General features: G+C 45.2%; 1 protein-coding gene across 4 annotated transcripts in view; it reads left to right on the forward strand.

The window, feature by feature from the left end:
* MORN1 (MORN repeat containing 1) overlaps positions 1-16,713 on the forward strand; it is a 317,167-nt gene that overhangs the window by 176,446 nt on the left and 124,008 nt on the right. For 3 of the 4 annotated variants that reach the window (XR_005590384.1, XR_005590385.1, XR_005590381.1), the window contains one exon: positions 14,330-14,397. The gene's annotated coding sequence lies outside the window, so the exon portion shown is untranslated. Of the gene's footprint in view, positions 1-14,329; positions 14,398-16,713 lie in introns of those variants that run through there. The other variant, XR_005590383.1, reaches the window with a different exon arrangement.

Genomic DNA, 16,713 nt, shown 5'->3' on the forward strand with positions numbered 1-16,713 from the left:
ACTTGCGTGGATTAATAAATTGAATGAAGGGAAGCTGCCCCCTAATTATGCTGCCCATTATTTTGCAGCATTCTGTTTATATGAAGGCAGTAGAGTGGAAAACAGGCTGGATATTTATGTAGCCTTGGCTGGTAGAAAGAAACCATATTCTCTGCTCATTAAAAAGGGATTCATAGATTTTTGCAGCTTCCAGGTTTATTTTTATGTTAATTATGTTTGCAGTGGTTCATAATGGTTTCCAAAGGGCCTTAACCACCTCAGCTCCCAGACAGTTTTATGTTCAGTGGAGCTAGTCAAAAATATTTCATCAAAACACTTTTTTTTCCTTCACTTTGATTGACATTTTCTGGGCTTTTGGAAAAGAAAACTTTTTTTTAAGTAAAAAAACTTGGGTTTTGGTAAAAAACAATTTTTTTTCTGAAAACACTTTTTGAAAATTTAAAGTCATTTGTTTTTCAGTTTCATTTTTTGTTGAAAAAACAATTGTAGGAAACAACCCTTCCGATGAAAAATAATTGCTAGGGTTTTTTTTACAATCTTCAATGTTAAGGTTGAAATCAGTACCTGAATATAAAAGATGGATTTGCTTTAAGGCCCATTCCAAATATTGGAGAATAAAACACACACATCAATAATAAAACTGCATGAAGAATGAAGTTTACATAGTTCCAGGTGTATGTGTGTAAGCAAGTGAATTGCATATGATTTGTGTCTAATTTAGTAATCAGTAAATCTAAATCTAGCTGTGTCATCTGCGATTTTTAATGCATTTACATAATGGATGTGAGAAATGTTTTATCACTTTGTTTGCTAGCCTGCCTCCAGTTTGTGATTCCTTACTCTCAACGAGGAGAAACTTGTGAATTCAGCAACACTCACCAAGGTTGCAGGGCTTGTTCTGAAACATGCAGAGAGGTATCCTTTCCCCAAGTGGCATGTGGCACCCCCTGCACCCTTCCTACCTCAAAAAGAATTTGGAGAAACTTTAGTGGCCAGGCTCGTTCACTGAAATGAGGACCTGAAATCCCATCCAATACCTGCCCCCCAGCAGGACCCTAGCTCCACAGCTGCAGGGACCCTGCTGGTCCTATGTGTGAGGGTAGGATGCCCAGGGCCAACGAGGCGGGGGAAGTCGGTACAAATTACCAGGGTCTGGGGCCCAGCTTCCCCAGCTTCGTCGGCTTTGTTTTGCTGGGGGGCCTGAAAAATTTTTTTCTCCAGGGCCCAAACCCGCTCTCAGCGGCCCTGAGGATGCCAGGACCCTAGGCAGGGAGTCCACACCCCGTGATTCCCATGTAGCTCCATGTTGGCCCCCTGCACCCAGGAAGGTTATTTGGTAGGGCAAGGACAAACTGAGGAACATGTGGAGGCAGCACTGGTAGGATAACACTGGCCATTCCACCGGAGTTGGGTGTACAGGAGCCACGGCGACGAAGCTATAGCAGGAAGTATACACTGGCTCTGCTACTTCTCTACAACATGGGGGGGGGGGAATTCTTCTCACCGCCCACACATTGTCCTATGGCTTGGCTATGTGCCAGGCCACACAGGGGAGACCAATGGAACCACCTAAGAGATCCCCAGATATTGAGGCCTGACTCCAGTCCATGGGAACCCCTTCCTAAAGGACTGCAAAGTCGGTGTCTGGACTTGGAGCAAAGAAGGGTAGAATGCAGCACCAGAACGCACCCCCCCAGCAGAGGGGTGGAGAGATGGTCATTCACACCAAGCCCTGGTATTAATGATGAGGATATGGTTGTGCAGGCTGCTAATTGGTTACACTGAAATGTGCTTCCTACTTGTTTTCACAAGAGCAATGGAGGGGAATTGTGAAATTTAGTCTTGGCTGCTCATAGACTCGGAGACTTTACGATCAGAAGGGACCATTGTGATCATCTAGTCTGACCTCCTGCCAGGGGCGGCTCTAGGCACCAGCAAAACAAGCTGGTGCCTAGGGCGGCAAAAAAATGGCGCCCCTGCCGCTGGGAGGCGGGGCGAGTCTGGGCCGGCGGGACCTGCGCCATGGCTGGCGCAGGTCAGGCCGAGCCCGGAGTGGACCTGCGCGCGCAGGCGCATGCGGCGGAGGCGGGCCGCGCTCGGCGCTGGCTCCCTGGACGCAGGGCATGCATGAGGCAGGTCGCGGGGCGGAAGGACCCGGCGGGACCGACCGACCGAAGGGGCGGCAGCAGCGCACGCGCGCAGCTTGGGGCAGCGTGATTTACCTCCTGCACATTGCAGGCCTCAGAACATCACCCACCTACTCCTGTAATAGACTCCTAAGCTCTGGTTAGGTTACTGAAGTCTTCAAATCATGGTTTAAGGACTTCAACTTACAGAGCATTCACCATTTACACTAGTTCAAACCTGCACATGACCCGTGGCCCATGCTGCAGAGGAAGGTGAAAAAGCCTCCAGGGGCTCTGGCAACCTGACCTGGGGGGAAATGCCTTTTCAGTCCCAAATACGGCCATCAGTTAGAACATGTGAGCAAGACCTACCAGGCAGAGATACCTGGGAAAGAATTCTCTGTAGTAACTCAGAGCCTCCCCATCTAGTGTCCCATCTCTGGCCACTGGAGATTTTTGCTACTAGCAGTTGCCGATGGACCACATGCCATTGTAGGCTGTGCCATCATCCCATCCCATCCATAAACTTATCAAATTCATTCTTGAAGCCAGTTAGGTTTTTTTGCCCCCACTGCTGCCCTTGGAAGGCTGTTCCAGAACTTCACTCCTCTGATGGTTAGAAACCTTTGCCTAATTTTGAGCCTAAACTTGTTGATGGCCAGTTTATATCCATTTGTTCCTGTGTCCATTTTGGTGCTTAACTTAAATGACCTGTCTCCCCTCTGGTATTTATCCCTCTGCTGTATTTATAGAGAGCAATCGTATCTCCCCTGAGCCTTCTTTTGATTAGGCTAAACAAACCAAGCTCTTTGAGTCTCCTCTCCTAAAGTAGATTTTCCATTCCTTGGATCATCCTAGTAGCCTTTCTCTGCACCTGTTCCAGTTTGAATTCATCTTTCTTAAACATGGGAGACCAGAATTGCACACAGGATAGAATTAGCTGCCTCCTTTCTGAGAAATAGCAGGCTCTCCTTTGTGAGTGTTAATTACCATTCCTCATTTGTTCCCCTACTCCTGTAGCTCAGCTTGCATCGATTAGGGATGTCTAAAATAAATCCCTGTTGTATTACTTATTTGGTGCCATTAACTCTTCTTTTGTGGAGGTGGCAAAGTGGCAGAGGAGAGAATTCTGAGAACCCTGATGAAAGAGACCATTTTTGCTCATGTGTGAATTGAAAACACAGAGGGGCCTGAGTCTTCTCTCTCAGTGGTGTAAATCAGGAATAAAGCCTTTGAATTCCATGGAATTATACTGATGTAAGGGAGAGGAGAATGAGGACCTGAGTGCTTTCTGTGAAGGGAAGGATAGTCCAGTGGTTGGGGCGTCGGTTTAGGATGTGGGAAACTCAGGTTAAGTTCCCTGCTTTGCTATGGACCCCCGTGCTATCCTGGGCAATTTCTTCCCCTTTCTGTGCCTCCCTTCCCCATAATGGGGATAATAATGCTTCTCCACCTCACATGGGAGTTATGAGGATCAATACATTAAAAGATGGTGAAGCGCTTTAAGACCTAGTGATGAAAAGCACTATATAAGAAATAGGCATTATTATTAAGCTACTCAATACTATATATACTTCCCTTTCCCCTCCATTAAAAATGAGCTGCTTTCCTTATCCTCCTTGGCTATAGATGTGATGCTGTTGTTTATATTCTCTACCCCATTTCAATCTGCCCTCCCATCCACACTCACCTACTGCTGTGTAATTTACACACCTCTGAATGAGCAGCAGTGGGTTGTGCTGCTAAATGCCTGCGGAGCGGCATTGTTGTTGGAGCACTCTGGAATGTTTTTTGCTCTTCTGATTTCCAGTTACACTGCACGCTGTGCTCTGCAGGCACAAGGGAGAGAATGTTCCTGCTCATTGCATGATGGTTCTCTCCTTCTGCCTGCCAGAGACCCCACGTGCCCCCACCATGCATGCCCCATCATCAGCATCCACCAGCATTCAGGCAGGTACTCTTTGCTTTCCTACAATAAAGAGCCACACTCTCCCAGGTTTTGTGGCAAAGCGCCATTCTCACTTGGCAACTGCAAGAGCCACAATCTGCAAAGAGCTGCGGGGGTTAAAAGTATTCTGGGATTGATGCTTTCCCTGTTGCAGAGCAGACAGGGCATGCGGTACATATACCAACGGGGATGTCTCTGCTCCCTTCAGGAATAGCAGTGTTGTGCAAATGCATAATGTGATTTGGCTCAGATACCTGTTGTTTATGCCTCCATTTAATCCTTGCAAATACTTGGAAAAGTCACAGTATTTTTTTTTAAAGATTTCTATATTACTAACTTTGCATTTTGATGGCATTTTCATTATTAAATCTTAGATCTCTTTGTACATTTTAAATAACTGAGCCACAGAAGACACATGTGAGGCAGGTAAGTATGTTTATCCCCACCTTATCATACAAATATGGTGTGAGGCAATAGATAGATTTTATGGATGCGTAAAGGAAGGTACCAAGTGACTTTGCCAAGGTCAAAAAATGAAACTGAACAGGGCTGGAAATTGAATCAAGGAATCCTGAGTCTTGGTCCCATGCTCTAAGCACAAAACCTCCCTGCTCTCCTAGAGCTGGGAATGGAAGCCAAAAGTCCTGACTCCCAACCACCACTGTTCTCACTATAAATTAACACGTCCTCCTTTTTCAAGAGGAACATCCATGGAAACAAGAAATATTTACTCTAAAAGCGACTCACTTGGTCAGTCATTCTTAGCACTGGGACAGGGAAATTCCAAATCCCACTCCCATTTTCATTTAAAATTCCAACCTACGGTATTCTATGGCAATCACCCCAAGCACTGCTGTATGGTTTTGTACGCCGTAGCCTTTGAAACCATGAATATGGAATGCTGTCAGACTTTTATTAAGACAGCCCCTCTACCTATCCTCCTTGAAGCACCTGGGTGAACAGGCAGGCCCTTGCATTGTCAACAAACTTGTGTTTGTAGACCAACAGGAGGATTGAGTTCCACAACTGAATATGCCCTGCTTTCACTCCCTCAAGTTCAGATCTCAGAACTGTTAGAGCACCTGGGCTGGTCTCTGCGATTTGCATGCCATAAGCGAACAGCACTTGATAAGAAGAGAGGCAATGTCTTTGCAAACCACTCTAAGTGATCCTGGGGCTGTTTTCAAACCCATGTGAGCCAATTAATGTCCTTATGTTAAAATCATGTGAAACTCATAATTTCTTCTGGCTCAGAGATGAACAATCCAAGTTTCGGGTTTGAATGCCCTGAAACTTCGATGAGAAGAGGTCCCTATCGCAGTGCAGTCTGGATCTGAACTTCTCCTAAAAGAGATTAGCTGGCCCTGAACCAGCAGTGGATTTGGCAAATCAGATCTGGATCCAGATCAGAATTCTGCTTCCCTGACCCATATCCAGTTTCCATGGGAAACAAAGTGAAGCTTGGAGGATTTGACTGTTTCTTTGAAATTGTGCAGTTGATTTGAACCCCAAAATCTCTGCAGAATTTAGGGATGTGGTTCCACAGGAACTGAAATGGAAGGGGTGGGGCTTATTTGTATGCTGCACCTTGTGCAGCCACTTACACTAGGCAAAGTGAGTGCAAAATTCTCTATGAGTGGCATTTGACATTTCCTTTGCACAGGTGTAAATAAGGACACAAAATGCCAGGCAAGGGAGAATTGGGCCCAGTATTTGTGCCAAGCTTTGAAAGGAAAATCTGCCACATTTGTACAGCTCTACTCAGTAGCCAAAGCCCATGGAGGGGATTGCACGGTGAAGTGTGTCCTAGCAAGTCTGGTAGCTGCAAATGCTCCCCCATGAGTAAATGACTAGCACAGCATGCACAGAGATGCTCTGCCTCGTTAGAGGAGGTTCCTGGTAGCCCAGAATACATCTAAGAATCACCAGACTAAAAACAACCACCACATCTTTCAGCATAATTTACAGTGGAAATAAAAACCTGTAAAGACAATTGTGTTTCACCTATGGGCTTGAGTCGTGAACGTTTAGTGATCCTGGCCTCCAACTGAGCCTGTTCAGATACTACAGACAGTGCTGCTCCTCTCTGATAGCTTCACACTTTGTGCTCTTGGCAGCAACACTGTTTAGGAAATTATACCAAACTGGAGACATAACATAGACATTGCAAATAGAACTGTTTACATTCCTGTAGAGAGAGCTGCAGCAAAAACTGCCAGGACTGCAAGCTCCAGTGAATGAGATACTTGATGCTTGTGAGCTTTAGATTTTTCCCCTCTCCGTTAATGCACTCGATGTATGCTTTAGAAATGAGGTTTGTGTGCGCTCAGCTCAAACATCCTACCTCAGGCCATTTCTCTTAAGTGTACAGAGGGACCTAGCTCAGTATTCCAAGTCCCAACACCCTCAAGGTTTGGTGGGGCTCAGATCAGACTTTGCAGCTTGGACCTGTCTCTTCCGGAAATGGAGCCAGCTAAACTAGAAGGAAATACACATTGCTCTTAAGACAAAAGCCACTGGAGGAGGTAATGACCAAGTGTTTTGACTGTCCCTGTCCAGCAGCATACACCTCTATACCTGTACCCATGATAGCTGTAAGGAGAGCCATGTCATCAGCATAGCCAGGCATGCCTCTTAAGACTCAGAGGACATTTCTATACTGCATCTGGGAACGAGCCTCCCAGCCCAGGGCCACAGATTTGCGCTTGCAGGGCTTGTGCTAGTGCTCTGAAAATAGCTGTGTAGACACTGTGGCTCAGGCTGGAGCTTGGGCTCTGAAGCCTGGTGGGGATGGGCCTGAGAGCCCAAGTTCCAGCCTGAGCCGCAATCTCGAAGCACCATCTACACAGCTATTTTAAAGCATTAGTGAAGCCCCGTTAACACAAGTCTGTGGACCCAGACTGGGAGGCTCACTCCCAGATGCAGTGTAGATATGCACAGACACACTAGACAAGCAGAGCTTTACTTGGGAATGTCCATGGAACTCTGAGCTAGAAAAGGTGGCAATCCCCTGGTTGGCTTTATGTAGAGAGGGTCTGAGCAGCACCCGTATAGTGGATTGGGGGTTATTCCGACTCAGAATTTTGGTATGGTCTATTATAGCCATAGAAAGCATGTGTGAAATGTTGATCAGGGTTAGGAACCGATGTGTTTCCAAGAGACACTTTCTTGGGTTATGAAACATACAGCATGGGGAACTTCATGAGAACTCTTATCCCAGCTGGTATCACTGCTGTGCTGCACTTAATCATCTATGTGTCTTGTAGGGGGTCTCATAGGCCCTGGTTCAGTTACATGTGTTGCTTTGGATAAAAACCATAGAAGTTCTATTCTCTCAGCATGTTAAATGCCACCTCTTCTCACTGTAAAGTGGCTGGTGCTCCTCATTTAACACCCTTAGCTCACATGGTTTCCCAACCATAGGTATGGAAATCCGGCTTTTCTAGCAGTGACTTGACCTTAGGCTATGCTAAGCCTCTGGGTATGTCCAGACTACCCGCCGTATCGGTGGGTAGTGATTGATTTATCAGGGATCGATATATCGCGTCTCATCTAGACGCGATATATCGATCCCCGAACGCGCTCCCCATCGACTCCGGAACTCCATCAGAGCGAGCGGCGGTAGCGGAGTCGGCGGGGCAGCCACGGACGTTGATCCCGCGCGGTGAGGATGGGAGGTAAGTCGGGATAAGATACTTCAACTTCAGCTACGGTATTCCTGTAGCTGAAGTTGCGTATCTTACATCGACCCCCGCCCAGTGTAGATCAGGCCTCTGTGTTGAGTATTCCACCTCCCATTCAGCCATACATGTGCTAGAGCTGTTCCAACACCAGTCCCATTGTTGTGAACAGCCAGAGTTGCATGACAGCTTAACTCATGCACAGCTGATAGAGATACAGTATAAGGGCCAGATCCTCAGCTGGTGTAAATCAGCATAGCTACATTTAAATCATCTGACCTCTGCCCAGCAAATAGGTACAGCTACCCAGAAAGGGTAGGGAGCTCATGCTGCTGCTTGCAATGAGTGACTTATAAAAATGAATATAATGAACAGGAAAGAAACCAGGATTTGTGAAGCTCTGTTTAGAGTTAAACAATTTCAGACACAGATTCTTGTATTATTTTTTATTCATTTCAGACTCGAGTGGTGTTACTATCAATGTATCACATGTTATTCTTGGATTGCTTTAGTTCCCACTGTTTTTTCCCTTCTCCTATTTCTTTATTTCCTCTAAATTTCACAAACTGAATTTAGGTCTGGAGGCTTCCCCTCCTTCAGTGTCTCAGAAGGGAGAGCAATTGGTCTAATATGTAAAATCATATTAGGAATGTTCTGTATGTATCAGATAACGCAATATCAGATAATGCAAACCAGATAATGCACCTTTTCCGTGACAGAAGTTACAGATTTGTTCAGGGAGACTTCTCTGGGCATGTCATTAAGGGTCTGATCTTGCCACACTGAAGTCATTGGGAGTTTTACCATAGACTTCAGTGCACTCAGGATCAGACCTCAGTATTACTAACACCAAACATTCAAAAACACAAGCCCCCAAAATCATAATATTGGCTTTAAAATAATGAGATTTTAAAAATAATAAATAGTGGGTTCTTTTAATTTGCCTTCTGATTTTGAGACTTTAGGGCTCACAGTTTCAAACTGTTTTGCAATCTGGAAGGTTAGAAATTTACTCTTTTTTTTTTCCAAAGGAAAGCTGAGATTTTCCCATAATCACATGATGCCAGCAGCTGGGGCTTTAAAACAGCAAGTATTGCAAGACTTTTCATTAAATTATGAGAGTTGGCAAAACTGAGACCCTAATAGCTTAATCTGGAAACATTCTTAGGAAAGAGGGAGTACTCACAAAAATCTTAATTATAAAGAGACGGCTGCAAAGGTAAAAAGCACAAACTGTCTCTTGATATCTGTGTGTGTACCAGTATTGCCAACCCCAAATGTTTAAAAAGTCATGTCAGATCCCTGAAAAATCATGCTCTTTTTAAAAATTGGAGTTTCTATTTGCCTTCTGGCGTCTGAGTCTTTACTGTGCACTGGGATCACATTTGTCACATTTGCATGGTTTCTCCATGAACCATTAAGGCTGAAAATTTTTTTTGATGAAAGTTGAAAGTCTTATGTACTTCCATGACTCCAGCAGCTGGGGCTTTAAGCAAAATAGCAGTGATCATAAGACTTAAGATAAAATCACAAGAATTGGCAACACTGGTATGCTGCCTAGCGCAATGAGGTGTCTTTCTTAGGGAGGGCTTCTAGGTGTTACTATATGTGATACAAGTAATGATATCCAACTACCATGTATTTATTTATTTATTTATAGTTTAAAGTGCTACCTTTCACCTGCCTTTCTGAGTGACTGTGGTGCCAATAAAAGGGCTAATCTGGAAATGAGAGGAAATCCTATCTCAGCTGCTTTAGCCTGTACATCATAGTGTCTCAGAGTATAAATTTTAAAGCACTGAAGATCAGAAGTAGCTAACTTATAGACTGCAACCAAATCTGTAACCTTGTTGTACTTACATAAAGTAATTTCCTTTTGATTGCCTATTGAGTAAGTCTGATTATTCTTTAAGAGTCACTTTGGAATGGAGCCTGAAGGTACAATATAAAATAATTGAATTGAGTGTAAAGTCCCAGCTGGTAACCTTGTCAGTAATTTGAACAAAGATCTTGTATCTGTAATTTAGAGAGCTACGAATGTGGAGTGGATTCCACTAATATTGATGGAATTTATCCTTCCTCCTCCCCCCACCATTAAAACTTCTATTCTTACCAACAAACTCATTGTAATTGAATTAACGTACCAGTTGACTGCCACACGCTCAAATTAGAACTGTATGGTTGGCTCAGATTTATTTCACGCTATATCACAGTATGAACTTGAGGAATGATTTCCAGGAGACTAATTATCACATTATGCTGAACTGCATCCGTAATTACTACAAATGGGGAGACAGGATTCTTTTTTATCGTTTCTAAACCATTTGTTGCAACGTTTTAGCCCCTTAATGAAACTAGAACAAAAAAACCAGAGCTGCAGTCAAAAGCCCTGTAAGAGATGGCAAGAAATACTTTGTGTAAGGCTGAGGTCATGGAGTATAAACTCCGCATCTCTGCTGCTTGTGAGGGATGGGGGTTGATAAAGGGATTACCTTACTTCTGATAACTGTGGTCGCTGGGCCAGATGCTGTGCTGGCTTACACTGAAGGCCAAATCCTGGAGGGTATGGGGGAACAAACTGAGTCACCTTAGGGCAGGGGTTCCCAAACTTGGTTCATGGCTTGTTCAGGGTAAGCCCCTGGCAGGCCACGAGACGCTTTGTTTGCCTGACCGCCCGCAGGAACGGCCGCTCGCAGCTCCCAATGGTCACAGTTCGCCGTTCCTGGACAATGGGAGCTGCAGGATGCGGCGCGGGATGGGCCACTGCTTCCTGCAACTCCCATTGGCCAGGAATGGTGAACCGCAGCCACTGGGATCTGCGAGCGGCCATACCTGTGGACACTCAGGCAAACAAAGCGTCTCACGGCCCGCAGGGGCTTACCCTGAACAAGCCACGAACCCCTGCCTTAGGGTACGTCTTCACTGCAGAGTTAACTTGGGTTGCCCCTCCCATCCATACACACAACCCTCTTACCTGAGTTTGATAGTGCTTTCATCCCAGTCTGTGCACACCTGAATCCAGATCCTCAGTTGATGTCAGCTGGTGTGGCTCCTTTGAAATCAGTGCACTTACAGTGTCTGAGGATCTTATACTGTCTGTATCCCTGAATTCAGTTTTGGATCCTCTTGAGGATCTGAAATCTATGGTGGAGCTAACAGTGCCTTCCATGACTGCTTAATCTGTGCTCGGATTTAAGGTGACATTGTGGATATGTCTTCACTTTAGAGTTAACCCAGGTTCATACCCAGGTTTTAGCCCAAACCCTCAATGTCAACACACAAATCTTTTCAACTGGGTTTGGAGGTGTGTTAAATCCAGGATAGCCCAGCTGGTGGTGGGGTCCATTTCAACTCAGGCTGGAAGCTGCAAAGTTTGCAGTGAGGATGCCGGCTATATCTTTTGAGTGCTTATAATCCTCCAGTACCTTTCCACAGTTCCTCCTGAAGGACAAACAGGGTCTCCTGTAATTGACTGGGAAAGAATCATAGAGCATCTCATCCCAAAGCACCATGGGATATGCCCCTGGACACACATAGGGAAGTGCAGAAACTGTGAGGACACAGCAACGCAGGTAGGGCTTTGCAGTGAGGTTGCACACACTCAGACTAGGCAAACCAGGGTGACTCAGGTACCACCACCTGGACTAACTCTGCAGTGAAGATATACCCATGTGGTGACACTAGACAGCAGAGGCTGCGATGGACAAATCCTAATTCTCAGGCTATCTGCAGAGCTGCTCCTGTGTAATGTAAGGGAGGATTTTAAACTGATTTAGTTACTAGGGTTGCCAGGTGTCCAGTTTTTGACCAGAATGCCTGGTCTAAAAGGGACTGTGGCGGCTCCAGTTGGCACCGCTGACTGGGCTGTTAAAAGTTCAGTCGGCGGTGCTACAGGGCTAGGGCAGGCTAGTCCCTACCTGTTCTGGCTGCGCCCCGGAAGCAGCCAGCAGGTCTGGCTCCTTAGTGGGGGAGCTACAGGGCTCCATGAGCTGCCCCCACCCTGAGCACTGGCTCTGCACTCCCATTTGCCAGGAACCGCGGCCAACTGGAGCTGGGGTGGTGTTGCCTGCAGGCGAAAGCAGCGCATGGAGCCTCCTGGGCCCCCCCTACCTGGGAGCCGGACCTGGTGGCCACTTCTGGGACACAGTGCGGAACCAGGACATGCAGAGATCCTGCCTTAGCCCTGCTGCACTGTTGACTGGGAGTCGCCCCCCAAACCCAGAGCCCCTTCATGCACCCCAAACTGCTCATCCCTGGCCCCATCCCAGAGTCTGCACCCTCAGTTAGAGCCCTCACTCCCTCCCACACCCCAACTCCCTGCCCCAGCCCAGAGCCCCCTCCCACCCCCTGAACCCCCCATTTCTGGCCCACCCCAGTTAGAGCCCTCGCCCCCCCTGCACCCCAGCCTCCTGCACCAGTCCAGTGAAAGTGAGTGAGGGTGGGGGAGAGTGGGTCACTGAGGGAGGGGGAATGTAGGGAGTGGGGGGCAGGGCCTCGGGGAAGGGGCGGGCAGGGGTGGGGCCTTGGGAAAGGTGTGGGGCAGGGGTGTTCAGCTTTGTGCGATTAGAAAGTTGGCAACCCTATTAGTTACAATGATGTAGATGCCCTTATTTCAATTTTAACCAGGCTTATTTCCATTAAGATGATTAGGCTCAAGGTTAGGCTAATTAGAAACAACCCAATCTTAAACCAAAATGAGTGCTCTGCACAGAGGTTTGCACTAGTTAAATCCGTGGAGTTAAACTAAACAGGACAAATTTGAGTGTAGACAAGGCCTTAGAAATCCAGAGAGAACCACAGGGTCTATGTCCAGCAGCCTCAATAAAGAATCTTCTTCATATTCATTGCAGACCAGTGCTGTTCCTTTCCTACCGCACAGAGTCCCCCATCTAGTAAAATGCTTGTTCATAATCTTAATTATATTTGGCTCTTATTGAGCACTTTTTATCACAATACATCACAAAGGAGCGGTGGATGTGGTATTCCTAGACTTTAGTAAGGCATTTGATACGGTCTTGCATGATATTCTTATCAATAAACTAGGCAAATACAACTTAGATGGGGCTACTATAAGGTGGGTGCATAACTGGCTGGATAACCGTACTCAGAGAGTAGTTATTAATGCTTCCCAATCCTGCTGGAAAGGTATAACAAGTGGGGTTCCTCAGGAGTCTGTTTTGGGACCAGCTCTGTTCAATATCTTCATCAACGACATAGATATTGGCATATAAAGTAGCAAACTGGGAGGGATTGCAACTGCTTTGGAGGACTGGGTCATAGTTCAAAACGATCTAGACAAATTGAACAAATGGTCTGAGGTAAACAGGATGAAGTTTAATAAAGACAAATACAAAGTGCTCCACTTAGGAAGCAACAATCAGTTCACGCATACAGAATGAGAAGAGACTGTCTAGGAAGGAGTATGGCAGAAAGGGATCTAGGGGTTATAGTGGACCACAAGTTAAATATGAGTCAACAGTGTGATGCTGTTGCAAAAAAAGCTAACGTGATTCTGGGATGCATTAACAGGTGTGTTGTGAGCAAGACACGAGAAGTCGTTCTTCTGCTCTACTCTGTGCTGATTAGGCCTCAACTGGAATATTGTGTCCAGTTCTGGGAACCGCATGTCAAGAAAGATGTGGAGAAATTGGGGAAGGTCCAGAGAAGAGCAACAAGAATGATTAAAGGTCTTGAGAACATGACCTATGAAGGAAGGCTGAAAGAATTGGGTTTGTTTAGTTTGGAAAAGAGAAGACTGAGAGGGGACATGATAGCAGTTTTCAGGTATCTAAAAGGGTGTCATAAGGAGGAGGGAGAAAACTTGTTCACCTTAGCCTCTAAGGATAGAACAAGAAGCAATGGGCTTAAACTGCAGCAAGGGAGGTTTAGGTTGGACATTAGGAAAAAGTTCCTAACTGTCAGGGTGGTTAAACACTGGAATAAACTGCCTAGGGAGGTTGTGGAATCTCCATCTCTGGAGATATTTAAGAGTAGGTTAGATAAATGTCTATCAGGAATGGTCTAGACAGTATTTGGTCCTGCCATGAGGGCAGGGGACTGGACTTGATGACCTCTCCAGGTCCCTTCCAGCACTAGAATCTATGAATCTATGAATCAATGAATCCCCCTTTCTCAGGTGGGAAAACTAGAGCAGAGAGGGGACTTGGTGTGCACAAGCTCTTACAAGCAATTAAAGAATTCAGTTCCCAATGGGGCTTCATGCAGGCATTGTAAAGGTCAGCAGAGACCTGCCTGAATAGAACAGTGCAGACAGAACAATAGGAATAGTATCACAATTGTCATATTAAATTGCCTTGTAGCAAGGTTGTTCTGACTGCCATATGATGCAACTCAGGACATTTCCTTCCCCTTCAGATACTAAGTGATCACATAAATTACAATACCTTTTGATTCAAATCACCTGACTGCAAAACAGGATAGTGAAGAATCCAAATTTAATCCCATTTGGGGGCATTAAATATCTATCCAATTCATTTTGCTTTGATTAAATCCTGAATTTCATTAGAAATATCGAATTACCTTTTTTATTTAGGGCATTTTTTTTTAAATTTCAGAAACAGTTTCCAGAGGAGTGAAGGATCCAAATATGGAAATTAACCTTGTGCAAACGTCAGGATAAATGGTATGTTACTATGGCATTTTGGATGCCTTCTTATTTACTAAGCTTTTCGACCCTGTGTGTTGCTAAGATGCACAAAACAATAGGCTGTCCTAGACTTGCAATAATAAGGTCAATGTGCAAAGCAAATGGGATGTAATTTTCCATTAATGGAATGTGTTCTGCTTAGGGAGGTTGGATTGAATTTTTTTTTTCATTTTTCTGAAGCACAATTTTAAATAAACTCCCCTGATCAAAATTGGAGAATAGCTATGCCCCCCTAATTCACTGCTTTGTTTTAATAAATGGTGGATTTGCCAATTTAGGCATGATATAACAGACACACACACACACACACAAATCTTACTTACTAATGCATTTCTATTTTGTACACTCCTTGGCCAACTGCCATGATCTACAGCTAGTGACGCCAACACCTTGATTTACTGTCTCCTAGCAGCTATGTCTCATTTCATGAACCACTTTAAGGAAATGGTGCCAACCATTGCATGATGCTGTTATACCTCCCTCCTCCTTTGATAGCTCCCTTCTCATGCCCCAGCTGGTATTCCTTGGAGCTTTGCCTTTGGTAACCTGCCATATATTCTTTGCAAATATGCCACAGCTATTCACTTTTCCTTCTACAAATGACTCGCATTAGCTTCTATTGTTGCTCTGTGTCACTGTGAATACAGTTCCTTCAACTTGCTGGCTGCGATTATTTTTCTTTAGCTATTTTCCATTTAGATGCATTTCCTCTCAAGTGTTATGAAAATATCACTCTTCCCCCCCTTACTTAGAGTTTGTAAAGCTTTTCCCATAGATAAATATCTCCCATCGGACTGATCGGAAAGAATGTGGTTTTTTTTCTTCTTTTCCATCTGCAATGCATTTTCCCCCTTAAAATTAAATGTGTGCCTGCACCCCTGGGTGAGGGTAGTATGGGGTATCACTGTGTATTTGGAGTGCATATTGGTGCATGCTTGTATAGGGGCAGTGCAAACTGGGGCATATTTGGGGGTAGTGTATTGTTGGGGCCTCTTGCATGTGTGTGGATATGGGAGCCTATCTCCAGGGGATGTGCAAGGTGTAAGTATGTGTGTACTAGTGGTTGGTGAACCTATTCTAATCTCCTACTGGTTTCACACTCATGTAACCCTACTGACTTAAATTGGTGTAACACAGTAGTAAATTTGTAGTCACTCCATTAAACATCAGTGAAGATAGCCTGACATAGAAATACAGTAGTGAGTCAATGATGCCTCACACCAGGATGAGAACAGAATTAAGCTCTCAGAATCCAGGTTCAGCTCAGCAAGTCATCCATACATTTGGATTTTGACATGAATTATCTAAATCTTTTGAGTGTACGACACTAGGCTGGAAATCTCATAAGAACACAGTTTGCATGAGAGATTCCCAGTTTTTTGTCGAATTACACAGAAATACCAAGAGAACCGCCTTTCTCCTGGATTTATGCACTTCCCAGCCAAAAACCAGAAATAAGAAAATCTATATCCCACTGTGATGGGGTGTACTTACCCCACGACACCCAGCCATTTCACGACCTGAAAATAGTGAGACAGCTTGAGCCTGTATGAGCCTAGGTCCAGAGGCCAGGGTTTGCTGGGACTAGTGGCACCTATGGGGGAGTTAGGAGGACTTTTCACAGACCCTAGTGAGAGGGCTGTAGAAGACCTCTGTAGTCAAGGGAAGAAGGAATGTGACATGCCCTGTTACAGGGGAGGATGAAGTATTTACAGGCCTGAGTATAAGGCTCGTGGACGAAGTCACCGAAGCAGGTGGAAGGCATTGGCATCTGGGTAGAGCTGTGAAAGACGAAGGGGAGACTGAGACCAAGCTGCTGCAGTGCCCCACCACATTGTGAGAGGGGGCTCTGGGACAGTGAGCTTTGTAACACAACTACTGTTTGTGAAACACCTCTAACTGAATGGGAGTCTGGCCTGAGTACGGGAGTATGGACTGCAGAATGTGACATGTAGTGTCTATGCTGTAATGCCTTATTTTACCCTGAATTCGACTAGTTTAGGAATTAGAATTGGACGCTGAGGTGTTGTTAGACGTAATGGTTATCTCTGAGGAGCTGCGTGCAATCCAGAACCTCATGTTGTGGGACTGAAGAAACACATACCTACATAGAATGGATTACTAGGGTCATGTACTCAGACCTCATGCTTAATACCGGCCATAGAATTTCATCTAGTAATTCCTTCAATGGTAGAAGTTGACTTGCTAAGGATTTTTTCTTTAAGGTTTGATCAGGAGGAACCCAGCCAATTTTATGGAAGATAAGTCTCTCCTGAGACAGTTGGAGAGGTG

The sequence above is a fragment of the Mauremys reevesii genome, linkage group 21, assembly GCF_016161935.1.
Source record: "Mauremys reevesii isolate NIE-2019 linkage group 21, ASM1616193v1, whole genome shotgun sequence".
In the NCBI taxonomy this organism is placed as follows: Eukaryota; Metazoa; Chordata; order Testudines; family Geoemydidae; genus Mauremys; species Mauremys reevesii.